At 39.4% G+C, this 27688-nt stretch overlaps 1 protein-coding gene and 1 non-coding gene across 5 annotated transcripts in view; one reads left to right on the top strand and one right to left on the bottom strand.

The window, feature by feature from the left end:
- Positions 1 to 27688, bottom strand: part of Ntm (neurotrimin) — a 980157-nt gene that overhangs the window by 560898 nt on the left and 391571 nt on the right. The gene's annotated exons all lie outside the window — the stretch shown is intronic.
- LOC129672187 (U6 spliceosomal RNA) lies at positions 13601 to 13707 on the top strand. Its single transcript, XR_008719461.1, has one exon. It is a non-coding gene; the product is annotated as a U6 spliceosomal RNA (small nuclear RNA).

Genomic DNA, 27688 nt, shown 5'->3' with positions numbered 1-27688 from the left:
AAGAAAGAAAGAAAGAAAGAAAGAAAGAAAGAAAGAAAGAAAGAAAGGAACTTGCATAAATTTTAGAGATATTAATGGGAAACCTTATTAGATCAGAATTCCATATTAGGATTATAAAATAATCAATAGAACCTTTACTTAAAATAAGCAAAATATATTGGTCATATTTGGTGCAAAACAAAAATAACAAAAACAACAGAATTTTAATTTATCTGTGAAGCAAACAAAATAAAGATATCTGATATCTAATTTTCTGACACTAAAAGTTAAGTATATTCCTAATTTTGTTATTAGTGAGGAGATATGAAGATTAAATATTCATTTTTTTTAGAAAGCAGAGAATGAATTGCAAAATATACAGAATTAGGAAAAAGGACTTAACAGTGATACAATCAAGAATTAATTAAAAACAAATAAACAAAATCAAAGAGGGATTATCCGAAGTTGAATTCACTGAAGAGCTTTTTGTGATCCTGACTAAGGAGGCACACACACATAAGCAATCCAGACATGATTTTGAGGGACCAAAGCAGAAGAGGAAAACAAAAAGAAAAACACATCACAAAAACCCAAACAAAGCACCAACTCTGGCAGATTTATGTATTTTAAAAGAATGTCTATGAAACTTGGTAGCAACTCAGAGAACACAGATGATGCCATTGAAAAGTGAAAGGGCCCAAATTACCCAGGAGGTGGAACCCCAGGTAGAAACAGCGAAGGACACATTATTTTCACTAGGTAGTGGGACAGAATGCTGCCAAGTGAGGTTCCTCTAACCTTTACATTCCACTTGTATCTAACTATTCCAGGCCGCAGAACAAAAAATTTCAAATTTGCTTTATGAATCAGTATTTTACATTATATTAAGGCTAAGACCTAATAGAAATGCTGTGAGTTGATTTTACTCTTTCATATACATATGGAGATCTTAGTAGCAATTCCATCAGTGACAAAATTGAGCTGTTAGCTAATATGTGCTATATTACAATGAAACCTTGTTTCTAGCCAGGGTGGAGGAATTCTAAAAGAATCAAAGAATCACTGGAAATTATCTCAGCCAAGGATCCTTAAAACGAAACTACCTTCAAGAGTTTAGTTACTGTAGTCAAAGAATGGCTCTTAGCAGTCAAACACAATTAACAGCAAGGAAAGATTAAGTATATTAACACTTACCGGATGGCATACACATGGATGTTTACAGTAGAACGTGTTTATTTAGTTCCATTTACATAATTTCACAACATTACAAAGAAATAAAGGACGTGATAATTAAAGTCAAGCTCGTTTGCAGGATTCGTTGAAGCAGCTCAATGGAAAGGAGTAGCCCCAGCCAACAGATGCCCCTCTGTGAATGTCTCTTGGGGTTGATATATGAACTTCCCTGCAAACCTTGCTTCTGATGGAGGCAGCACCCTGTAGGTGCAGTCCTGGTTGAAATGTGATCATCCAGGCCTGGGCTTTAACATGTTTTTTTCAGCTCTCTTTTTATATTTAAATAGCATGCTAAATCTAAAATATAGTGACTTTGTGCTTTTCAGTGTCTCCGAACATTGTTTTCTTCATTCTTTATAACTTCCTACAGTATCTATACTTCACCACTTCATCCTGGGTGGGAGATCTGTCATTATCTAGGTCACTAAATAATGCTGAACTAACCTGCTGTCACCTTGATTCTCTGTGTCACTTTAGTTATCACACCCTAGATTCTACCATTCACTACCCTTTTTTGAGTTTTCCTACTTGGTTTTACTATTGTCTGTGTTATTCCTGTATATTTGCTTTTAAAATACATTAAGATTTTTTTAAAAAAAAATAGGAATCTGGACTCAAGTATATCACCACTTTTAACACACACATCCAACACTGCCTCTGTAAAGCTTTCATGAGCATAACCACGCTAAGCATACATTACCATTTTCTCTTCCTACTACTATAAAACTGTGTCTGGGAAAAGGGGGTGAGACCAGTGAGATGGCTCAGGCAGTAAAGATGGTCTTAGTCAAGCCTGACAACCTGAGTTCAACCCCTGGGACCCAAACAGTTGGAAAAGATAATTGACACCAGCAAGCTGTCCTCTAAACTCCTCACGTGTGCTTTGGTTTGTGTATGACATACTCGCTCCAATAAATTAATAAATAAATGCAATTTTTAAAATTCCTCAGTAAGTAGATTCATGCTGAGAAAAACTTTATCTTGGCTCCCAGATCTGAGGTTTTTCAGCCCGTGATCATTTGGCCTGTCACTTGTGCTTGTAGTGTATCATTGTGTTGGAAGCCCAACACAGAGCGAAGCCACTTGTCTAGTGGCAGAAAAAAAAAAAAAACAGAGCAAGCAAGCAAGTGAGAGAGCGAGAGCGAGAATAAGAGAGCATGAGAGAGACAGAGAAAGAGAAAGAAAAAAGGAGAGGGAGAAGGGTGAGTGACTGGAGCCCCACAGTCCCCTTCTGAGGACCAAGTTTCACTTGTATACCATTCGGAGACATGGTACAGAAATAACCCAGTTAGTTCACCCCTGTCATGCCTTGGTAGCTGAATCATCTTGGCATGCATATCAAGGTAAAGGCTGTCTAACACTCAGCCATCAACTCAGTGTTGACAAGCATAAGCAAGGCAGCCAGCTACAACGCTTGTCCTAAAGGTTTCAAGCCACGAGCTGGGGCTGGCGCTCAGTGCCATAGTTTTCCTCCCACTCATAACACCTTAGGTTCTATCTCTATTCTCAGGAAAATAAAAAAGACCCAACCTGAAGTCTTTCATTTGCAGGCTGTGCATAACGTCGCGATCTTAAGCAAACACTGGCTGAAATAATTGAGAAGGTAGAAAGTGCTTCCCTGAAGGAAATGCTGGCTCTACCTGAAAGACACCCTGCCGGCTGCACCTGTTCTGCACTGAGATAGCCTTCTGTCTGGCTCCTCGGCGTTCACAGCAGAATGACATCTCCTTCCCATCTGGTGTCTCAAGCATATGGCCATCACAGCAACATAGGATGCCTGCACTACAGGTACCTGTTAGAGAGCTCTGTCATTAATTGTGGGAGTCCAGGAGTTAGCCAGTGGCTCTCAGAACACAGTGTTATGTATTCTGAAAAGATTGATTAATAGTGATATTCACTATTATTTTTCTTTTGTGTTTTCCCATTCCTACTAGAACTATGTTAAATGATGTTATCATTTTTTTAAAAAGTGCTGTAAATTTTTGACCCAGATTTTTGACAACATCTGTTTTTCTTAGAGTGTTCTCTGCTACCTTGAGAACAAGCACAGAGCTCTGGGAAAGTGCCTCTGTGGTTTGGTAAGATTTTCTGCTAGGTACCATTTGCTATCTTGCTAGAGGAGAGTCGTTGTCACAGCAAACGCTGTCCTGAGTCCTGCTCAGGGAATACACTTTCTACCCTTGCTGACATGCCTCCTGTCTGTTGGAAGGGGGTTACTAATGCTGCCTCATTTCTTTGCTGGTCTTGCTAAAGTCCAGTTACAGAACTATCTTTCCTGGGTGTTTGGAAGAATCAATGCTTGTTTTTAAGAAGAGTTCTGATGTCTTTTAATCTCTGTCTCATTTTAGTTACTTAAATTTCATGTCATCATAATTTTTTTCTTTTTTCCCTCTGATCAGGCTTTGACCTTGCCATAACTCAGGTGGTCTCCTCCTGTGCTGGCCAGCTTGCTGAACCTCTGACTCCCACTCTCCTCACACCTGCCCTGTCATCACCCATGACCCTGTGTTGCAAAACAAACAACAACAAAAACTGCATAAGTCAACATCAAACCTGGCAGGAAGAATTATAAGTCGAAATTTTTTAAATTCCCTGATGGGTTTTCTTTTATTTGTGAATGATGACTCTACTGTGTTGTAGGTAGATAGATAGATAGATAGATAGATAGATAGATAGATAGATAGATAGATAGATAGATACTACAAGTCTATACACTTTGCCCTCCACATCTATGGAGTCTGTACCTGTGGACTCAGTCAACAGAAGCTTGAAAATAATCTGAAAAGGATGTATCTATACTGAAAACATACCAAAATGTCTTGCTATTGTTTCCTAAACAATGTAGCCCTAAAACCTCTTTACGTAACATTTACATTGCATTAGGTGTTACAAGCCACCTAGAAATGGTTCAAAGCAGAAGTGTTATTGAGTGTCTTTCATACAAGGAACCTAAGTGTCTGAGTGCAGGTTATCTTGTGGGGGCAATATGCATTCAGCTGAAGCCATACTTCAAGTTTTGAATCTGCTCTTTTCCCCAAGCTAGCGATATGCAGTATGATTCTGTCTTGTGATGCCAAGCAGTGGCAGTAGCTGCAGCTCTCAGCCAGCCACACTATCATGAGGGGATACAGGCAACATTCCACAGGGCACTGTATCAAATAAATTATACAAGCTGTTCAACTCTTTATCAGAAAAATGGGCTTTGTGTAACAAGGTTCTGTCCACCTATAAACCAGTATAAATGTTCCCAGCACATTAAATTAAGCTAGACCAAACTATGGTGTGCGCTAGGTTAGTTTTGTTAAATGAATTTTGTACTTCGGGTATTTCAGCTTTCGAAGCCTCATGAGGACATAACTGCAGCATAAGTTGAGGGGCATCTGTAATATCTTTGCCCTTGTGTCTAGTTTCTTGGCACAGCATAATGTTTTTTGAATTTAATTCATTTGGTTTTGTACACCAGTGTTTCTTTTCATCACTCAATAGGATTCTGCTATGTAGATATAATATAATATTTTATCCACTCAATTTCTGGTGGACACTTGATCCATTCCTCATTTTTAAGCTGTTATGAAAGAAGCTGCTATAAAGAGTTGTGTGCATTTTGTAAGGGCTTGTGCTCATTTATCTTAGACCAATACCTGGGGATTACTAGATCCCATGTTAGACTATATTGACCTTTATAGGAAACTACCCAATGGTTTTCCAATCTGCTTGTGTAATTTTATCATTCCTATTAACAATGGGTTAGAGTTCCGCTTTTCCCCACATCCTGATGGGGTTAGCCTTTTACACCTCATGCTGGAGGGCAGAGAAAAGAATCCAGCCTGTTTTCAGCTCCATTTACTTGATTGTTGCTGAGCAACTTCTCATCTGATTGCCAACTTTACCTATTGATCATTTGCACTTGCTTAAACAGTTTTCCCACTGGGGTGGTACACGCTTATAATCCCAGCACTTGGGGAGGCAAAGAAAGGCAGTTCTCAAACCAAAGAAACAAACAAATAATTAAAAAAAAAACACCTAGTTTTCCCATTAAAACACTTTGAACCACTTACCCTTAATTACTGAGTTGTGATATTGCTTTATAGCTAAAAGTAAATTCTCACATACTGACATAGAGATTAATTTCATCCATTCTGTGGCTTGCCATGCTATTTTCACTATTGTATTGTTTAAAATAGGGTTTGACTATGTAGCTTTGGTTGCCCTGACACTCACTGTGTAGCCCACGCTGTCCTTGAACTCATGGTCTTCCTGACTCAGCCTTACAGAATTACACTTATGGACCACTTGACAGGATCTAGAAGGACCTAGAAGATAAGCCTCTGGGGGGTTTCTTTGAGGGAACTTCTGGATTCAGTTAGCTGAGGTAGGAAAACCCACTCCAATTGTGAGCAGCAGGACTCCACGTGCTGGGGTCTCCAACTGAACAAGAACGAGAAAAGGGGCCAACATTCACCTGTTGCTGCTTCCTGAAAGCAGATGCAGTCTGGCCAGCTGCTCAGACTCTCACTATATCACTCCCTGCCTTGGTGGACTGGATCCTTAAACTAAAGCCTTCCTTCCGTAAGTTGCCTTTTGTCTCAGCCACTGGAGAAATAACCAAGATGCCACAGGTTGCAAAGATTTTCTGCTATCTCTTGTTCTGGTTTGGTTTCTGATGCTATGATAAACACCAGGACCGAACTGGAATTTGGGCAAGAAAAGGTGTGTTTTATTTTACAGAGCATAATCCATTATTTAAGAAAGCCAGGTCAAGAACTCAAGGCAGGAGCTTGAAGCAGAAACCAATGGGAATGAGCTCAGCCACTCCCTCCTTCTGGCTTTCTTAGCTTGCCTTCTCACACAACACAGGACCACCTGCCTGAGGGTGCCATCACCCACAGTGGCTCAGACCCTCCCACATCGACTGGCAATAAAGGAGATGCTCCACACACATGGCCACAGGTCAGTATGATGGAGGAAATCCCTCAATTGAGGTTGTTTCTTCCCAGGTGTCTGCAGGCTTGTCCCAAGGTTACAGCTGAAACTAACTCCACCTCATTAATACAAATTTCATAGAAGTTGGTCCTTATTTTTTTATATATCATCATTCTAAATTGAGTAACATAACTTACATAGATGATGCACAATGTTTTCCACGTGGAGATTCATAAATAGTTTTGACAGCATATGTTAAAAAGAATCTTCCCCTCCCTCCACACAATTATCAGCTTTGTAGAAAAACAGTTGAGCATATATGCATGACAATTCTACTAAGTCAGGTTGTTGATTTCTGTGAAAGACACACTGAGATTTTGATTAGATTTTTTTTTTAACTTACTATAATTTAGGAAGCATTGACATGTAAAAGAGTTTTCTTTCAAACCATGGACATGACAGATCTTATCTCTTCTGATTCAGACTTTACTTTTTAAAAAACTGTCAACAATACTTTATAGCTTCACATGGATAAGCCTTATGTATATTTAAAAATTTATTTTCAAGTATTTTGTGTTGTAATGCTACTGTAAATGTGATTTTTCAGAACTGAATTTTCCAATTCATTTCTAGTACATAAAAATCCCCTTACCCTATTTTTATCATTCAGCATTAATAAATTCAGTCATCAACGCGAGTGATTTTTTTTTTGTAGATTCCTGAAAGAATAGATCTATGCATCCCTATCTCTGTCTAACCTCTATCTATCTATATCTTGTAAATTCAGATACTTGGGCATCATTTAAGATTTGCATTTTCTTTTTCTTATGTTATTGCACTAGCTAGAACCTCAAGCTCAATGAGAAATAGAAGTGATGAGAACCAACATTCTTTACTTCTTAGCTTTAGACAGAAAATACCCTACTGTCCCTACTGTCATGATAAATATGGATTTCCTGTAGATAGCCATTATCAGGTTGAGATAGCAACTTTTGTGTGTTAGTTTGCTAAGACTTATAACTGTTAATAATGTTGAATTTTGTCAAATGACTATCTGCTTCTATTCATTTCTGCCTTTCTTATTTTGTTAGTGTAGGAAAGTTTATTGATTGTGTTTCAAATGTTAGACTGACCTAGTCTTCTTAGAATAAAAAAACTCCTTGTCATGATAAATTATCCCATTCATATATTTCTAGATTCAATTTTCTAATATACTGTCAAAGTTAGCCGTGTTTATGTTTAAATGTAATTTTGGTTTATAGATTTTTCTCTTGCAATTTCTTTGGCTTTGTTATCTATATAATGCTGGCTTCACAAATTTAATTAAGAATGGTTTCTTTGTTCTATAGTTCAAAAATTGTTTCAATATATTTGATATTCTTTCTTCCTTCATTACTTGGTAAAATTAAAACTAAAGTCATATGAGTCTAGAATTTTCTTTGAAGGAACATTTTATACCATTATATATTCATTTTTTTAGTTAGTCTTCTGACAACATTCATAAATTTCCTCTATTAATATTATTTCATTACATCCAAGATGCAGATTTTATTACCATATAGTTTCTAGCCTATATCCTTATTCTTTTAATATTTGAAAAACCTTTATTGATATCCTTTCCTTCATTTATGCTTTGCCAAATGTGAACTGGGCAATTTATCAATCAAGCTTGCTGTTTATTAATCAGTTCAAGATTAACCTTTTGGTTTCACTATCTTTTTTCTGTTGACTGTTCAATGTACTGTTAAATGTTCACGTACAATGTAACTTCTTTACTTGGACAGAAATTAAGTATCTCCCAGACTTTCCTGAGAAAGTACCTGTTGTAAAGATCACAGCTTTGTAAAGATGACAGCTAGGTGCCTGTTCACTCAGCCCAGGCACCCCTTTCTCATTTCCCCAGAGATGCATTGGAATTCTTGTATCAATTTCTGAACTTCTTTGCACTTGAGACTTCTTTTTTCCCCTTACCCTCCGTGAACACAGATGATCTATCCAGCTCAGGTGGTTGGTGCGTGCCCAGAAAGGGCTTCTAGGGAATGCTGGGTGAGCCACAGGTTTCCCTCATCTATTTTCATTTCCTGTAGGATCACAGTCAGCATATTTGTGCCATTTTTAGTTGTTTACAGCTGGAGGAGATTTTAGTACAAATTAATATCTCATGACCACAAGCAAAATTATGAGGGTTTTACTATTAGCATTCTGACGTCTTTTTTCTGTTTTTAAATTAATTCAGCGGGATCTTATTCAGCACTTACTATAGTGGCCCACATTTAACAATAATAAATTAGTATATAATAAAACATGTAAATTGGTTTCATACATCACTATGTTCTTGTTTTCATTTATTTCACCTGGTGTTTACTCAATATTTTCAGCCTATAAATTAGAATGTTTATTCAACTGAAGAAATGATTATGTATTGTTTGAATATTGCTTCCGTTGGGTATACTTTGTCCTTATAGGCCATAAGCTCTCCTAGGTTCAGAACTGCAATGCTTTGCATTTTGTTCTGTTCATTTCTTTGTTCGTTTAAATTTTTGAAGAAAAAAAAAGCTGTGCTCAAACACATTCTCTGCATCACCGATTAAATTTTAGATCGCTATTTCTGTCCTGTACTTCTTCTGTGGCATTTTTAGTTTCCTTAAATATTTCTTGATATAATGAGACTCCCCTTTTTACTCAGTTTGCTGCTACATCATGTTCTATTTTTCATTTTCAGAAAGTTGGTTGGCTCTTTTTATCTTTATGGAATTCTTTATAAGATGCTCACTAAAGTTGCCTTCTGCTTTTTTATAGTGTGTGTGTGTGGAGGGGGTGGGTGTGTGGTGTGGATTATATCCAAGGCTTCATACACAGTGTCCTACCACTAAGCAATATCTTTATCCCTTTTGTATTTCATCTCCTCTAGGCTGACCTGGAACTCTCTCTGTAGCCCAGGCAGACTCACGCTTGAGATACATCTGTCACAGTCTCCCAAGTAGCTGAGAATACAGACCTGCATTGCATTTTAATATACTTAAAACAAAAAGAAGAAAAAACAAACAAATGAACGAACAAACAAAAAATGCTTCTTCTCTTATGCTTATGCTTGAGTGTAATAGTATTCATCTTGTTTACAAGGCTCTTGTGGCCACTAGATCTTTCTCTATGATTACTGATAGGGAAGGTTTTTATTTAAACATTGATGGGTAGATGGAGCCATCAGAAACCTCTGATACCATAAGGGTAAAGACCTCATGATGGGTGCATGCCATTGCAAATGTTTAAAGTTCCTCATGCTTATTTATTTCCCTGAGTATTCTTTAAATAGGACGGATAGTTATCAAGTAGAAACACTGAGTACTACGAAAAGTCTCGGGAATGTAGAAGAGAACTCTAAACAGAAATTGTCAGTTATGAGACGCCCAAACACCCACTCTCTACAGCGGTACCTGAGAGTCCCCGAATGTCTCTGACAATTGAATTAACAACCCAGACTGTGCTGGTGATCTCAGAGCTGTATACCAACTTCCTGCTGAATAGCACTGCTCAGTCCCACAGGCATCTCAAACTCAGCATGTCCAAAATGAAACTCATAATTTCTCCTATAGTTTCTATGGTTGGAAATAGCACTTTCATCTCCAAGACCCTGACAGACCTGGAATTCTTTTTAAATGACACAGTGTGCTGCAGTGAGCTTGCCTGCTGTACAAGTGCAGAATCCTTTGCTTCTTTCCGTTCTGAGTTTTGCCCTCCTTCTTATGTTTGCTTCTGATGGATTTTTTTTTTCTAGGTTGTATCTCTTTAGTCTTTCCCATTTCTTCCAAGTCTTTCTTTTCTTTTTGAGCAGGGTCTCACTGTGTAACCCCGGCTGGCCTGGAATTCCAGATATAGACCAGGCTGGCCTCAAACTCACAGAGATGCACTTGCCTCTGCCACAGGAATTCTGGGGTTAATAAGTAATCCCAGCTCAAGGCTCCTTCTAAGAGAAATTTTTTCCCCTTTCTTGATATATAAAATTCTTTTTTTTATTTTCTTTTTTTTAAATTTTTTATTAATTACACTTTATTCATTTTGTATCCCCCCATAAGCCCCTCCCTCCTCCCCTCCCGATCCCACCCTCCCTCCCCTTTCTGCATGCATTTAATGCTTTCCAAAAGAAGATATTTCAAAAGTACCTCTGTCTCCAAAATGAATAACCAGATGCATGAGCTTCAGCTTCACCAAAACATTCCTAGGACCCCACCTTCCACGCCATATGATGAACACATGGGAACTGATTTGACATGAGTGTGAGTGTGTGTGTGTGTGTGTGTGTGTGTGTGTGTGTGTGTGTGTGTGTGGTGTTGGGGAAGTCTGCATGTCTGACGCATTCACACTAAATGCCCACCCTGCTGCATTTCACAACACTCCAAGTAGAGCGTATTGCCAATGCATGCATCTCTCCACTCACCTTTCTCCCCATTCCTCTACTGCACTTGTGCCCATTTTCCCAGTTCTACCTGCAGACAGTTCATAGAGAAAACTGCTGTAATTTGCCCCATAGCTTCTCTGTCAGGATGTCCTCCCATCTCATCTCCACTTCAAAAACAACTGTTTTTCTCTCAGCGTCTAATCCAAGAGGCATTTAATGATAGTCTTTCCCAAACTCTCTCCCATCCTATTGGTAGCCATACTTGTTTCCCCACTGCTCACTGGCTATATCAGGATGAAGCCGCTCTTGGAGATTGCATAATGCTTTCTTAACAGATTCTGACATTTGTTTTCTTCACTAGTGTACAAGACTTAAGGGCAGAGTCTATGTAGTGTAACATGCCTCTAGCACACTGTTTTTTATGTTGTGGGCTTTATCCTTTGTAAGAAAGAATAAATATGGAACACAACAATACATTAAACATTAATTAGAAATATTCTGCAGAGTTATATTTGGTTTCCATTACCAGAAAACTATTATTACTGACTAGTCACTTCAAAGTAATAAATACTTATTATCTCACAGCTGGAATTCCCATAGTCTTCTGCTCAGAGTCTGTTGAGGCTGAAAGGAAAATGGCAGCTTGCTCCTCATTTCTCAGCTTGAGCTCTAAGTTCCTGTCCAAGTTCGCTGCTTGTGGGCACAGTCTACTTTTTGTGCTTCTAGTGGTACCATGTTCCTGATTGGTATTGTCTGGGTCATTCCAGTAGCTGGAGGCTGGCTGTGAATATTTACCACATACCATTCTATGGACATGTATATTAATACTGTTTGCTTTCTTCCAGGCCAATGGGAACTTGTCTCACATTTCTCTTATCATTCTCCAGTTTACTATGGTAACCATGCACACGATGCCACACAATCGCAGATGTGGCCATCTATTCAACTTTTGTCAGACAGCACAACCTAGCCAAGATGCAGAGAGAGACTATTTCATTATAGCCACAGGCCATGTCCTCATCCAAAACCAGAATCATTCTGTATGTACACCACAGTGGGAGGTAGATACGTTTATCATTATCTTTAGAATTCTGCATACCATAATACTTGACTGAAAAATGGAAATGGTCACAAGGGTCTTAGTTAATGTTTCTATTGCCTTGATAAAACACCTTGATCCAAAACAACTTATGGAGGGAAGGATTTATTTTTTCTTATGCTTTCAAGTAACAGTCTAGTATCAAAGGAAGTAAGAGCAAGAACTCAAGGCAGGAATTTGGAGACAGGAACTGAAGCAGAGGCAGAGGAGGGATGCTGCTTACTGGTTTGCTCCTTAAGGCTTGAGTGGGAAGTTTTCTTATGCAAAGAAAACAACAGGCTAAGAGATGACACTGCCCACACTAAGCCAGGCCCTTCCATATCAATCATCAATCAAAAAAAAGTACCACAGATTTACCAGCAGTCCAATTTGGTAGGATCATTTTCACATTTGAGGTTCCCTCCTCTAAAACAACTCTCACTGGTGTCAAGTTGACATAAAAGTACACAGCAAAACATGCTTGAAGAAGGTAGAAAAGACAGTCAATCTTAAGGAAAAGGATAAAAGGAGATGAAAGTATATTTACAAGTTACGAGTTTTACCATGATTATATGTGAGAGCTATTTTGGGAGTTTAAATTCTTTTTCTATAAATGAACATGAAAATTGAGGAACTTGTAATTTATGGTAGAATTCCTGACTACAGCTAAAGGGGTGTTCTTCTGCATTATAATTGCCTTCTACTCCTACTCATTAGCAACAAAGAAAAAAAACCTTCAGCTTTGGAATAAATATGTGAACAGGAACTTGACTTTGATATTAAGTCTGAGTAGTTGCTCTTAAATTTCTTTCTCAGCTTGATCAACCCCAAGTGGAATCTTAAAGTTTTAAAGAATATAGTTGATGGGTTTTGCAGTAAGATTGACAGCCAACCTTTTGGTAAAGAATAAGTGGGTAGAAAGCAGTTGCATCAGCTTCAGTTTAACCTTTTGGAAAACTAGTCACCAAACACGGTCATAGGCTTCTAAATCATTGCAGAGAGCCCTGATTCTTCCCTACAAATCCTCCTGGATTCTAGGATTTGAATGACAGGTGCTTAATGTTACTGAACATGCCAGGTTTACCTTTTCATCTGTATTGAATGGGATTATACTTCTGAGCTGTGACAGGTGATGAAATGACAGTATTATCAGCTTTCAAAATTTTAACATTTGCTCACTCATGGCTTCTTCCCCTGGGATAGCTCCTTTTCTATCCTGAAATCCACAAATGATCTGTATATCATAATTCAATATATTATTCATCCCTCACCATGCAAGCATGCAAGTAGAATTGGGTCAAACTTTTTTTTTCTAATAGGTTTAAAAAAATCCCATACGCAATTATCAATTCCCTTTATGATTAATGTAAAAAACCAATGCTGTTCTATTAACGGAGTGTATGCTCCAGTATTGGCAGTAATATGCTGTATATAAACTCAATCATTACACTATACAAGGTAAAAATTCCTGAAGCAACAAAGAACTTGGTAGCAACTCTAATAACTGAGCATGTCAATTTTCCAGGAAATTAGAATTAACTGGTACTATTGTTAAACTTGTTTATGCAAACCTTAGGGGTTTTGTTTTTAATGTCATTCTTTGAAATGAGTTCATTGCATTACAGTGTAGTATTCAGCATTTTGTCATTGGCAGAACTCATGCTACTACAGTCTTCATAGAACACCAGAAAGAGGATTGTTAACTTAGTACTAACAAAAGTCAAGCATAGAATGCATAACTTATATGTTTTATAACTTAATTAAAAGAACCATATGCAATAAGAATTAATATAATTGGAATAATATTCTTCATTAAAAGATCCTTATTTAATGGGCATACCTGTGCTTATGTATGATGTGTTTTGTTGTTGTTGTTGTTGAAACCAATATTTCTCCATTACATCAACTCAGAACTAATGTAAGATATCTATCCCAGACCCACAAGAAATTGTTGGAATACCAAAATGTCTTCATTCAAGATACATAGGCTGGTGCTCGCTTCGGCAGCACATATACTAAAATTGGAACGATACAGAGAAGATTAGCATGGCCCCTGCGCAAGGATGACACGCAAATTCGTGAAGCGTTCCATATTTTTGAATCCCTAAATCAAATGGACCTAATAGATGTCTACAGATCTTTTCACCCAAACTCAAAAGAGTACACCTTCTTTTCAGCACCGCATGGAACCTTCTCCAAAATAGACCATATAGTTGGTCACAAAGCAAGCCTCAACAGATACAAAAGGATTGAAATAATCCCTTGTATACTATCTGACCACCATGGACTAAAGCTGGACATCAACAACAACAGAAACAACAAAAAGCCGACACGCACATGGAAACTGAACAACTTACTACTCAATGACAGCTGGGTCAAGGAAGAAATAAAGAAAGAAATTAAAGACTTTCTAGAATTCAATGAAAATGAAGGCACAACATACCCAAATTTATGGGACACATTGAAAGCAGTGCTCAGAGGAAAATTTATAGCACTAAGTGCCTACAAGAAGAAATCTGTAACATCACATATAAACAACTTAATGGCCCAACTGAAAAACCTAGAAAAAAAAGAAGCAGATACACCCAAGAGGAGCAGACGGCTGGAAATAATCAAAGTAAGGGCAGAAATCAATCAATTAGAAACAAATAAAATTATCCAAAGAATCAATGAAACAAAAAGCTGGTTCTTTGAGAAAATCAACAAGATAGACAAACCCTTAGCCAAACTAACTAAAAAGCAGAGAGAAACCATACAAATCAGCAAAATCAGAAAGGAAAATGGGGACATAACTACAGACACTGAGGAAATCCAAACGATTATTAGGTCATACTACAAAAGCCTATATGGCACAAAATTTGAAAATCTAAATGAAATGGATAACTTTCTTGACAGATTCCATCTACCAAAATTAAGTCAAGATCAGGTAGAAAGACTGAATAGTCCTATATCTCCCAAGGAAATAGAAGCAGTCATTAACAGTCTCCCCTCCAAAAAAAGCCCTGGACCAGATGGCTTCAGCGCAGAATTCTACAAGACCTTCAAAGAAGTACTAACACCAATTCTCCACAAACTATTCCATAAAATAGAAACAGAAGGAACACTACCAAACTCATTCTATGAAGCCACAGTCACTTTGATACCTAAACCACACAAAGATCCAACAAAAAAAGAGAACTTCAGACCTATCTCTCTTATGAACATTGATGCAAAAATACTCAATAAAATACTTGCAAACCGAATCCAAGAACACATCAAAGATATCATCCACCATGACCAAGTAGGCTTCATCCCAGGAATGCAAGGGTGGTTCAACATACGGAAATCCATCAATGTAATCCACCACATAAACAAAATGAAGGAGAAAAACCACATGATCATCTCCTTAGATGCTGAAAAAGCATTTGACAAAGTCCAGCACCCATTTATGTTTAAAGTCTTGGAGAGATCAGGGATACAAGGCACATACCTAAAGATAGTAAAGGCAATATACAGCAAGCCTATAGCCAACATCAAACTCAATGGAGAGAAACTTAAATCAATCCCACTGAAATCAGGGACAAGACAAGGCTGCCCACTCTCTCCATATCTCTTTAACATTGTACTTGAAGTCCTAGCCAGAGCAATAAGACAACTAAAGGAGATCAAGGGGATACAAATCGGAAAGGAAGAGGTCAAAGTGTCACTATTTGCAGATGATATGATAGTATACATGAGCGACCCCAAAGATTCAACCAGAGAACTTCTTCAGCTGATAAACACCTTCAGCAAAGTGGCAGGATACAAAATCAACTCAAAAAAATCAGAGGCCCTCTTGTATACCAAAGACAAAAAGGCTGAGAAAGAAATTAGGGAAACAACACCCTTCACAATAGCCACTAACAACATAAAGTACCTTGGTGTGACTCTAACCAAGCAAGTGAAAGACCTATTTGAGAAAAACTTCAAGTCTTTGAAGAAAGAAATTGAAGAAGATCTCAGAAGATGGAAAGATCTCCCGTGCTCATGGATTGGTAGGATTAACATTGTGAAAATGGCCATCCTGCCAAAAGCAATCTACAGATTCAATGCAATTCCCATCAAAATACCAACTCAATTCTTTACAGACCTTGAAAAAAAGATTCTCAGCTTCATATGGAGAAACAAAAAACCCAGAATCTCCAAAACGATCCTGTACAACAACAGATCATCTGGAGGTATCTCCATTCCCGATCTCAAGCTGTACTACAGGGCAACAGTAATAAAAACTGCATGGTATTGGCATAGAAACAGAAAGGAGGATCAATGGAATCGCATAGAAGACCCAGAAATAAACCCACACACCTATGAATTCTCAATATTTGACAAAGAAGCCAAATCCATTCAATGGAAAAAAGACAGCATCTTCAACAAATGGTGCTGGACCAACTGGATGTCTACATGCAGAAAAATGAAAATAGATCCATATCTATCACCCTGCACAAAACTAAAGTCCAAGTGGATCAAGGACCTCAACATAAAACCAGATACTCTAAATCAGCTGGAAAAAAAAGTGGGAAACAGCCTAGAATTCATTGGCACAGGAGACAACTTCCTGAACAGAACACCAACAGCACAGGCTCTAAGAGCAACAATCAATAAATGGGACCTCATGAAACTGAAAAGCTTCTGTAAAGCAAAAGACACTGTCATCAAAACAAATAGACAGCCTACAGATTGGGAAAGAATCTTCACCAACCCTTTATCTGACAGAGGGCTAATATCAAGTATATATAAAGAACTAAAGAAGCAGAAAAGCAACAAACCAAGTAATCTACTTAAAAAATGGGGAACAGAGCTAAACAGAGAATTCTCGAAAGAGGAACGTCGAATGGCAGAGAAACACTTAAAGAAATGCTCAACCTCATTAGCCATTAGGGAAATGCAAATCAAAACGACCCTGAGATATCACCTTACACCCATCAGAATGGCCAAGATGAAAAACTCAAGTGATAGCACATGCTGGAGAGGTTGTGGAGAAAAGGGAACCCTCCTCCATTGCTGGTGGGAATGTAAACTGGTTCAACCACTCTGGAAGTCAATCTGGCGCTTTCTCAGACAACTAGGAGTAGTGCTACCTCAAGACCCAGCTATACCACTCCTAGGTATATACCCAAAATTTGCTCAAGTACACAACAAGGACATTTGTTCAACCATGTTCATAGCAGCTTTATTTGTAATAGCCAGAACTTGGAAACAACCCAGATGTCCATCAACGGAGGAATGGATACAGAAACTGTGGTATTTTTACACAATGGAATACTACTCAGCAATCAAAAAGGAAGAAATCATGAAATTTGCAGGCAAGTGGTGGGATCTAGAAAAGATCATTCTGAGTGAAGTATCCCAGAAGGAGAAAGACAAACTTGGTATATACTCGCTTATATAGACCTACAAGACATGATAAACATAATGAAATCTACACACCTAAAGAAGATAATCAAGAAAGTGGACACAGGCGAAGGTGATTAATCCTCATTTAGAAAGACAAATGGGATGTGCATTGAACTTATGACAGGAGTCTATCACAAAAGGCATCTGAAAGACTCTACCTAGCAGTGTTTCAAAGCAGACACTAAGACTCATAACCAAACCCTCGGCAGAGTGCAGGGAATCATATGAAAGAAGGGAAGTTAGTATGATATGGAAAGGATAGGAGCTCCACAAGGACCAAATATATCTGGGCACAGGGTCTTTTCTGAGACTGACACTCAACCAAGGACCATCTATGGATATAACCTAGAACTTCTGCTCGGATGTGGCCTGTGGTAGCTCAGTAACCAAGTAGTTTTCCAAAGTAAGGGGAACACGGACTATTTCTAATAGGATCTCAAGGGCAGGCTGTTTGACCCCCACCCCAGGGGAGGAGCAGTCTGTTAGGCCACAGAGGAGGACTTTGCAGCCAGCCCTGAAGATACCTGATAAAACAGGGTCAGATGAAAGGGGAGGAGGTCCTCCCCTATCAGGGGACTTGGAAAGGGGCAGGGAGGAGACCAGGGAGGGAGTATGGGGTTGGGGAGGGAATGAGGGAGCGGGATACAGCTGGGACACAGAGTTAACAAAATGTAACTAAAAAGAAAAATAAAATAAAAATAAAAAAATTAAAAAAAAAAAAAAACAAGATACATAGGCTGTGTGTGGTGTTGATGCCTGAAATCCTAGCATTCAGGTCACTAACAGGGGTGGGGGGTCTGGACTTTGAGGCCAATCTTGACTACATAATGAGTTCAGTGCCAGCCTGGGCTACACAAAAAGAAGTTGGGAGGTCCCTGATGTTATAGCCTTAGACTACAGCATCACAAAATAAATAAATATGTAATACGTAAAAAGCTATGAATACAGCCAACATCTATGTGTGATTCCAGGATCCCCTGAAAATGTTGATAGCTAAGGATGCTCAGTCTCATCTAGAATAGTGTATTTTCAAATAACCTATACAAGCCCCTCCCCCATACTTAAAATCCTTCTCTATTATTTGTAATACCTATTAGGAAGCAAATTTCTATGCAAAGTCCTCATACTATGTTGGTTATGGAATAATGACAAGAAAATGTCTGTCTGTACTAGTGTGGATATAGTTTTCATTCGGTTATTTTTGACCGAAGGTTGGCTGAAACTGTACCGATGCATCCTGAAGATGTGAAGATCTAACTGTGTATGGAATACTTTCTTCACAAGTAGAACTCAAGAATTTCCTCCAAACCTTTTTCCATGGGTGGCATTTGTGACTCTCTGCTACCCCAAATTTGTAATTCACAAATTTGTATATACATATATATTCCTGTTCTTTTGTTGTATATACATATATGTGCGTGTACATATATATTCCTGTTTTGTGTGTGTGTGTGTGTGTGTGTGTGTGTGTGTACATATATATTCTTATTCATGCTGGGAAAGGGCTGTTAGCACAGAAAGACTCTTTACCCATTCAGCATGTGCTGAGTCCTAGCAGGATAAAAATCTGATAGAAGTAAGATTCATCACTTCCAGGACTGCTCTAAAAAGCCCCACTTTTCCTTTCCTCTGTTGGCTGGCAGATGAGGGGCTAAAAGGATTAAGACAATAGCAGAATCATAGGAGAGAGGAGCCTGGACCTCTGCATCACCATGTGGAGGGATGCTAACTCTCGATCCTTCTGTAAGCCTTGCAAGAAATTTATGTGAAGGAAAAAAACATTCAGTATGTTATGACAGTACAATATAATAAGGGTTGCTGTTTTGTTTTTTTGGGTTTTTTTTCCAACAGATAATATTAGCTTAACTAATGCATAACTCAGGGTCTTGAAGTAGATGCTATCATTATATTAAAAAAAAAAGTCTACAGTATCTGACACCAGCTTAGCAGTTTAGTGGTAGACAGTAAGGAAACAGACCTAGCAAGCTGGAAATCCCTGCTCTGCTGTAGCGAAACATTTGGTAAAACTGTCACCCTTGTTAACATGGAAGACAGACCAAGTGCCTACTGAGCTGGTGCATCTCAGGGAAGTGGTTGGAAAGAGGCAGAATGCTAGCATATGTTGATCTTCCCTTGCTGCGTTTGGCAAGGTATTTTAAGAAAGATGAGTTTGAGATGAAATTAGCTGGTTTGCACACAAAAAGAAACAGAAAAAAAGTACCAGAATTTTAAAGTCATGCGCTCTTCTGAAACTGCACATAAAAGACAAAGAATGAGAAAACAATGACAAAGACCCATTAAAAATTCTTTGTTAAGCCAAGTGCCACAGCTATGTAGCTTGGGCTCAAGAATGCCATTCTAAACAACCCCAAATGACCTCCTACCATCTTAGCAGAGAGGGGCTCAGGGCTGGAGCTAGGGGGAGATAACCTTACTGTTAAGGACTTCTGGTGTGATATCTAACTTGCAGAAAGGCTAGCAAAATCAACGAACCATGTGGGTCATCTTTTTCAAAGCATCTTATCTGTTCGTTTTTTTAATTAATTAATTCAATTTACATCTTGGTCACAGACTCCTCCCACTCCCACCCTCCCTCCTGCATCCCCTCTCTCCTCTCCTTACCCCAATACTCCAGCCCATCTATTCACATTTAGAATATGAGAACTGAGTTTGTCTTCTTCCCCTGTGGCCTTGTAGGGAAGTCCCATCATGGGGAAGTGATCAAAAAGCAGGCACAAGGTCTATGTCAGAGATATCCCAAACTCCCCTAACTAGTGGGCTAACATGAAGCCTAAGATGTCCATGGGGCCTTTGCATTGTAGTATGTCTATCCTGTACTATATGACTAAATCCACTTTTAAGTAAGTATATACCATGTGTGTCTTTCTGGGTCTGTGTTACCTCACTCAGGATGATCTTTCCTGCTTCCATCCATTTGCCTGCAAATTTCATGATTTCCTTGTTTTTAATGGCTGAGTAGTATTCCATTATATAAATGTACCACATTTTTTCCCATTCTTCGGTTGATGGACATCTAGGTTGTTTCCAGTTTCTGACTATTATGAATAAAACTGCTATGAGCATAGTTGAGCAAATGTCCTTACTGTATGATGGAGCATCTTTCAGGTGTATTCCCAGGAGTGGTATACCTGGGTCTTGAGGTATGACTATTCCCAGTTTTCTGAGAAAACATGAGATTGATTTCCAAAGTGGCTGTACAAGTTTGCACTCCCACCAGCAATGGAGGAGGGTTGCCCTTTCTCCACATCCTCGCCAGCATGTGTTGTCACTTGAGTTTTTGATCTTAGCCATTTTGATTTGGTGTAAGATGGAATCTCAGATTCATTTTGGTTTGCATTTCCCTGGTGACTAAGGACATTAAGCATTTCTTTAAGTGTTTCTCCTACATCCGACAAAGGACTAATATCCAGAATATATAAAGAACTCAAGAAACTAAACAAAAAAAACAAAAAACAAATAATCCAATTAAAAACGGGATACAGAGCTAAACAGAAAATTCTCAACAGAAGAATCTCAAATGGTGGAGAAGCACTTAAAGAAATATTTTCTGTTCCAATGACTACACCTTCTCAAATAGTCACTTAATATGCACCAAATAAATGCACAAATCCCATCATTCAGGCTCCATTTCACAAAATAGCCATTGCTATTTGGTAAGGAAGGCTGTAGCATGGTATTGACCAATCTTCTCAAATCCCCATATAATAGCTTGTTTTAAAACCCCCTAGACAATATAGAACAAATATGTGAGGGTTTTTTTCTGAGTATTCATTTGTGAGACAGAGCTACTCTAGAACACATACCATATTTTGGTATACACATTGTTGTTTAGTGACCGCACTTTGGGAATGGAAAAGTTAACCGAAACCAGAATCTGAAAAAGATATTCCTTAGTGGGTCACCAGGGGTAGTATCAATGTTAGGAGGAAGGGAATGCAGGTCCAAATGGTTTCCTGTGGGGATTTAGTAAGAACAACATGACAACATTTCATCCCTGTTGCTTCCTGCTGTCTGAAGCTCACCTGAAGTTCATCTCCTTCTTACCTGACTGAAAAGGGCCACCTCTAGGGAGAAAGAACATAACTTGCTTTCCTTTTTAAGCAGTCACTGTTCGTATCAAAAGGAATCTAATATTGAAACACATACCAAGAGATCTAATAGTTTAAGGGGCCAGCTGCATTTGAGCCATAAAGTTCCATTCAAATGTAGCATTCTCACTATAAGCCTTGTGAAAAAGATTAATGACATATGTTTGTTAAGGCACACTTGAATATGTTTAGTGAGTTAGAAACTGGCTGTCAGGTCAGCACAGCCCTGGAGGAGTGTTGTCCTGAGTTACACTCCAGGGACGTTAGGATAGCAGCAATGGTGGGTCCCTCTGTCAACTGCACAAGCATTCATCTCAGAATAATTATTTCCAAATCCCGTAAAAACAAACCACCAAGAGAGAATCGTACATCTGCTAAGCCCTGAGAATTCTCTGCAGGAAAAGAGGGAACACAAAAAGGGTAAGGAAAGCACACACTGTTTCCTCAGGAGACATCATAGGAATGTTGCAACTGGCCTGGGTTCTCAGCACATTTGAAATCCGAGTGTGCTTTAAAAACCACAGGCATCCAGGAAGGAAGTAGCCCACAATAGCTCTCAGATCATTAGTGACGCAGTCACAGTGAATGCCGAGGCAAATTATCTTCACCTTCAGTTTAATGCGTTCCTGGAAGCTGCAGCGAGAACCACTCTTAGGAGCACTCTTTAATGGCGAGTTATACAAAGAGAATTCTCACTACAATTCTTTGTGATGACATGGTTCCCTGAAACAGAGACTGGGAATTATATGTGGAGCCCCCAAGTCTGACATACTTATTTTGCATGCGATGAACGAGTTTGTAGCAAATAGATCCTCAATTGGCCTAGATGGAATGATACAAGTGGCAATGATTATTCCAGGGGGTAGAAGGTGGGGGAAATGTATGTTATTCTCCCAAAGTGAATTACGAGGGAATGACTTTTAAAAATGATTTCTCCAGCTCCTTATGAAAGGCTGTGTGTTTTTGTGTGCAAAGTCAAGGGTTAGTGTGAGTCATAAGAATGGGCTTCCCCGAGGGGAAGGCAGAATGTGAGCGAGGAAGAAAGAAAGCACATCTGCTCTCTCCCTGAGATGCTGCTACCAAAGAAAAAATTAAGGTTGTGAGGGGCAAAAACCAGTGCCTTCAGGGTAGGAGGCTTAATAAAAGCTATTGAGATAAAAGGAAAACTCTTGAAACTGATGGGGCTCCACTGACACTTATGAAGAACCCACTGATGATTAAGTATTTTCAGTTTGGTGGAAGGTTTCAGAGCAATTTTGGAAAAACAGAAGAAAGCAAAGTCAATGGCACCAAGACTGTGGACTATTTTGTTTAAAATTGGGATGACAGAAGATGTCGGGGATCGGAAGTCCTTAAGACTATTGGATTCAAGCTTTAACACACTTGTGGGAATTGTGCAGTGCACCCAGCAGTCGTAGCTGACAGAATGATGCACGAGGAAGCAGGCCATGTAATAAAGACAGGGAGATCGCGTACTGCTTAGTCACCCTAAGTGAAAACATATGACAAACTGAGGTTGGAACAGAATCCTGTTACCTACCACACTTGGACAAGAGCAGCATATTTGACAAGACAATGTGTGGTTTGGGGTGGCTAAGGTTATGAGACTTAAGTAACAGTTTAGCCATGTTAGAATGTGGACAGTCTTTGACAAGGGAAAGTACCCTAAAGCAGAGTCAGAATGAACAAGCAGCTGTTATTCTGCATGCATTGATAATGAATATCTGACTTAAAAGTATATCAATAGGAGTCTGACATTGAGAAGAGGGTAGAGAGGGGAGCAAACAGCAGAGCAGTTGGGAGAAGGTAGCTTTCTTTCCTTGCATGCACAGGTCAGCAATATAGTTGTGAAATAGAATCATAGGTACCCTTCCACCATGTTTTCGAATGATGTGGCCCTTGAAATTTCATAGCTGAAAAGCCATTCACCAAAGTGGTGGGAAGCAGCGCTTTGGGGAGGTGCATCAAACTAATTCTATTAATGAACTGGGCTTCAGTAAGCTGTCTTTCCCTTTTAACTTTTCAAACCTTGTATCCACGTGAGAACATAGCACATCCTCTGCTGAGGACATTACAGTAATGTGTCAGAGAAGACTGCGACCTGCCTTGACACTGACTTGCCAGCACCTTATCCCGTCCATTGGAAAAACTGTGAGGAATAAATTTCTCAACTTCAGGTATATTTGTCATAGCAGTGAGATATACTAAGACAGTGATAGAGCTTGGATCTAAGATGTCTTTCACGACTCCTATGTGCCAAAAGATTGGTCTCCATCTTGGTGCTATGGGAGTGGTGCATCTTTAAAAGATGGAGCCTAGTGTGCAGTCTTCACATCATTGAGGGCACAAACTTAAAAGAGATTATGTAATTCCAGGTGCCCCACCCTTTCCTGCGTCCCAGATACCATGATGTAAAGAGTTTTGCTCTGATGTGTCCCCTTCGTTATGATGCATTGCCTTTCCAAGTGCAAGGGGCCAAGTAACCTCGGACCACAAATTATGAAAAGGGAGTCAAAACATTTTTCTCCTTGTAAATACATTATAAGGTACTTATTAGGGGGATTGAAAGTTGGTCTACATAGTTCCCCTTTGGATAACTCAGAGCCACAGGTGGTGAGCAAGCATACATTCTATGGCATCATTCTACTGGTCTGTCTGGCAAATCCCCGCTCTTCCTATGTCACTTTTCATATCGGCTGTCCTTACGATTGTGTGTTCTTTCCCATAGAGTGCTAACCCCCATTCGAAGCCTCTCATTTTTTCTTATTAAGTCTACATGTGAATATTCTGCTGTTACATCAAATAGAAGGACCCCCATTTAAGAACTTTATATGACACATGTTCTCTGTCCATCAGAGCCTCTTATGTAGCCATCTTAAGGTCGAAAGAGACGGAAGTCAAGGTGTGAACTGGCTGTGCCTTACGTTAAAGTCATGACGGCAGAGGATGATCCACTGGAAAGCTTCCCCAGGCTGTGATGAACGAGAGGAACTTGTTGGGCACAGAGGGTCAGGCCTGTAACCCCAGCACATAGAACACTGGGGCAGAAGAGTCACAAATCCCAGGCCAGCCCAAGGTATGAAGGAAGACTGACTCAACGAAACACTAGTAATATTCAATAGCTTTTCAGATAAATTGTGATAGAAAAGCAAGCAACAAGCCAGGAAAACATGGGGCTTGTCATGCAGAAAATATTGACAAGCATATTGGGAGTTTAGTTGCAATCTAAAATCAAATTTAAGGCTTATTTATTTGATTGTATTGTATGGATGTTTTTATGTTGCATATGTGATTGTGCAGCAGCAAATGCAATGCCTGCAGAAGCTAGAAGAGGGCATTGAGTACCCCGGGACAAACACTGCAAAACTGTTAACAAAGAACATTGTATTTATATCCCTGTCAATGGAAGTACCAATTTGTTTGCTTAACTGCAAAATCAAAGAGAAGCACCATGAGAAGCAGGGATGGACTTCATGTTCTCGGGTTTCCAAAATGTAAGGCACTTGGAACAGAGGAAGCTTTGGAAGAAATAGGGGCAGCTTTGGAAGAAAGCTATTTGAGAACAAAGGCTCTGAGGAGCAGCCTGGGAGCGTTAGTCCTGGGCATGCCCAGCCACACAGATGTTCTTCTTGAAATCATATCTTTGGTTCTGAAGAATCACTTTATGAAACAATGTTGAGTTGGGTCCAAAGGTGCCTCATATCTCTGTTGGCAGTTCTAATCAGATGATGAAGATGACTAGAGGCCCATAACATGGGACCCTGGGAGCTTAATCCTAATCATATTTCTGGGCAGTCGTGAAGAGAACCCTGCCACCTTCATTTCTAACCTTGTCAGGTATGTAATGGACACAGCTCACAGTCCAAACCCTTAAACCCTTACACCCTGTGATACTCCTGAAGAATCACATAAAAACTCAATTCACTTCCTTTTTTTTTTTTACTGTAGTCACAAACAACAGTAATATAATTGATAAAAACTAGATGGAAGCAACATTTTGAGAATTTCCAAAAATCCCTTCTATCGAGAAACTACATGCTTTTATTGCCAGATTGTGTGGTGTCAGGTTTACAGCTGAAGCTGCTGGCATTTTATAGCTCCTTCAGAGAAGTGGGTCTCAGTTTTGCTACACACATGCACAGAGAACCTCTTCACTGGGACTCACTGACTGCTGTAGTGATCAGTGGAAAAGGAGTATCACTCCAAGGCTGAAAAATCTCCAAAAGCTGCTGTACAGTGCTCAGGACAGATGCAGCAAGAACTGTGTCACAGCAAAAACTCTGGGCTCTCCATACAGGAGAAGACACTGACAGTGTCTATAGTGGTGGTCCTTTCTCTGTCCTGGCCGCCATACTGGAAATACCGCCTAAAGTGGAGAAGGAAGTTGATGGCAATGCCAATCTTGATGGTTCTGCCTCTGAAGATGCACAGCCCCTTTGCCTAGTGCCAGTGTCCTCCATTTCTCCAAAGATCAAGGGCAAAGCGCCCGGAGAAAAAATACCAAAGAATACACACACCAACAGCTCCCATTCTGTTCCATGCACCAGAATTTGAGATTGCTACAAGTGAAGCTATCATTTTCACTCACCAGAAGTAGAGTTCATTTAGAACCTTTCTTTTTTCCTTCCTTCCTTTCTTCCTTCCTTCCTTCCTTCCTTCCTTCCTTCCTTCCTTCCTTCCATCCTTTCTTTTTTAGAAAAATTTAAAACTTTAGACATAGGAGTGGTCATAATCCCAGACCCTAAACACTAAGCACTTCATTCCCCCTGGGCTCTCCAAAGAGTTCACACACAAAACAGCTGACTGTTCTGAGAAGCCTGAGATATGTTTCATCACTTGCAACCAGAGTATGTTTTGCAGTTGTTGGAATGAATGGAGGAGGGTCAGCTGGGTTGAAACTTTGCCCATCTGTATTAAGCTAGGTTGGAATTGCATGCCCTTATTTTCTGTTTCTTCAACTTTAGGTTCTTGTCTCATCTGGGCTTAAGGCCCAGCTCTCACCATGGCCATCTGTGAAGGGCAAAGCAGGTGACTGGGGACATGAATCTTGCTCTCTAAATAATACTATGTATGATTCAGAAAGAACTTGTCATTCAGCCCTCTAATTTCCATGAAAGAACATGGCCTATACTTGTCCTTAAGCCATTTCCTGAAGACCCTGACCCTTTCCCTTCTCAAGAACAAATCTGCCTAAATGCCTGGTCACTGACTTTTGCTGTGTTGCAAGCTAGGCTCTGGCAGCATAGGGAACCCAGAATGCGTACTCTCTCCCAGATCTTCTGTGAGTCACACAGTCAAGAATTGGGAACTGGGCTGGCACTCCTGGGATGTCTGGGACTGGATGGTTATTTATTATCAGTGACACAGCTGTCATTCTTCGGTTGATTTCTAGGTATATTTCTCAGTTGATTCAGATTATGCCAACAAGATAACAAGGGGTGCTCCATTCTCCCCAAGCCTCTCTTGTGGATGCAGAACATGATGTTTGGAAACCAAGGCTTTGATGCAGTTACTCCCTGTATCACCTTCAGTATTTGTTACCAGTGCTCTAAACCTCCCAGTTGCCTCTTTGTGGGAGAAACTTAATGATACTAGCTCAGCAGGGAGGCTTGTGTGGGGCTCATATATGACAGCACTATCTAAATGTCTGTAATTAATGAACTCAACATTTCTTGATCTCCCAGGGGAGAAAAGTAAATGCTTTGTAAATACCAAAAGAATTAGTTACTGACGGATGCTTATGTTTCTTCTTTGCTCTTTAATTTCTTTTCCTTCCATTTCTTCTTGTCTCCTGTCTCATCTGAGTTTTCCACTGGAGTTTCTCTGCCAGCTTTTTCAGAGGCATAAGGCTTTAAGAGGGTTTTGAGTGCTTTTTGACTTAATTGAAAGAGTACTTTCCGTAGGAGACTTTTTAGCCCTCAAGAAACTAAAAATACCCAAATCTTGGAGAATAAAATAAGAGCTGAGAGAAAAGAAAATGTACAGGGGATTCTGAACTGAAGTGAAATGCTAATCAGAGGGAAAACTTGGGAGGGAACCCTGTGAGATAAGCACCTGTTACCATTATTGAGTTGGATACCTATTGCTGAGAGAGGGATCTATCTGCATGGGGGTGGGGACAGGGGAGATAGGATATACAACTGGCCTTTGCACTGATAAGTCTGTCAACATTTCCTAACCTTTTCTTAGCCTTATCATTTACTCATATTCAATTAAATCTGTAATATTTAAAGCATTTCATAGTATCAAACATAATGACAGATACCCACATTCATAAATAGTCCAAAATACTTAGGGTGAATTGTTTAACTAACTCCACCCTATTCTGTGGCCTGGGTCCTACATACTGGAAATAGTGACCTGTTCTCTAGGAGTTTCAGTGTCCTACATGCTTCCATTATTGTTACTACAAACAATAACAGCAGACTCAGATACACTGAGAAATTATGAACTATGGCAGAATCCAGGTGCCTTTGGTCAGACATCTATATAGGACAGATATCATAAGTGGGGGGGGGGGTAAAAGGCTAGGTTTCTTTCTTTTCTAATTTAGCTCTT

This window comes from Psammomys obesus, unplaced genomic scaffold, assembly GCF_907164565.1.
Source record: "Psammomys obesus unplaced genomic scaffold, mPsaObe1.curated_primary_1811, whole genome shotgun sequence".
Lineage (NCBI taxonomy): Eukaryota > Metazoa > Chordata > Mammalia > Rodentia > Muridae > Psammomys > Psammomys obesus.
The sequence above is the reverse complement of the archived record's forward strand: the minus strand, read 5'-3'. Positions and strand labels throughout refer to the sequence as shown.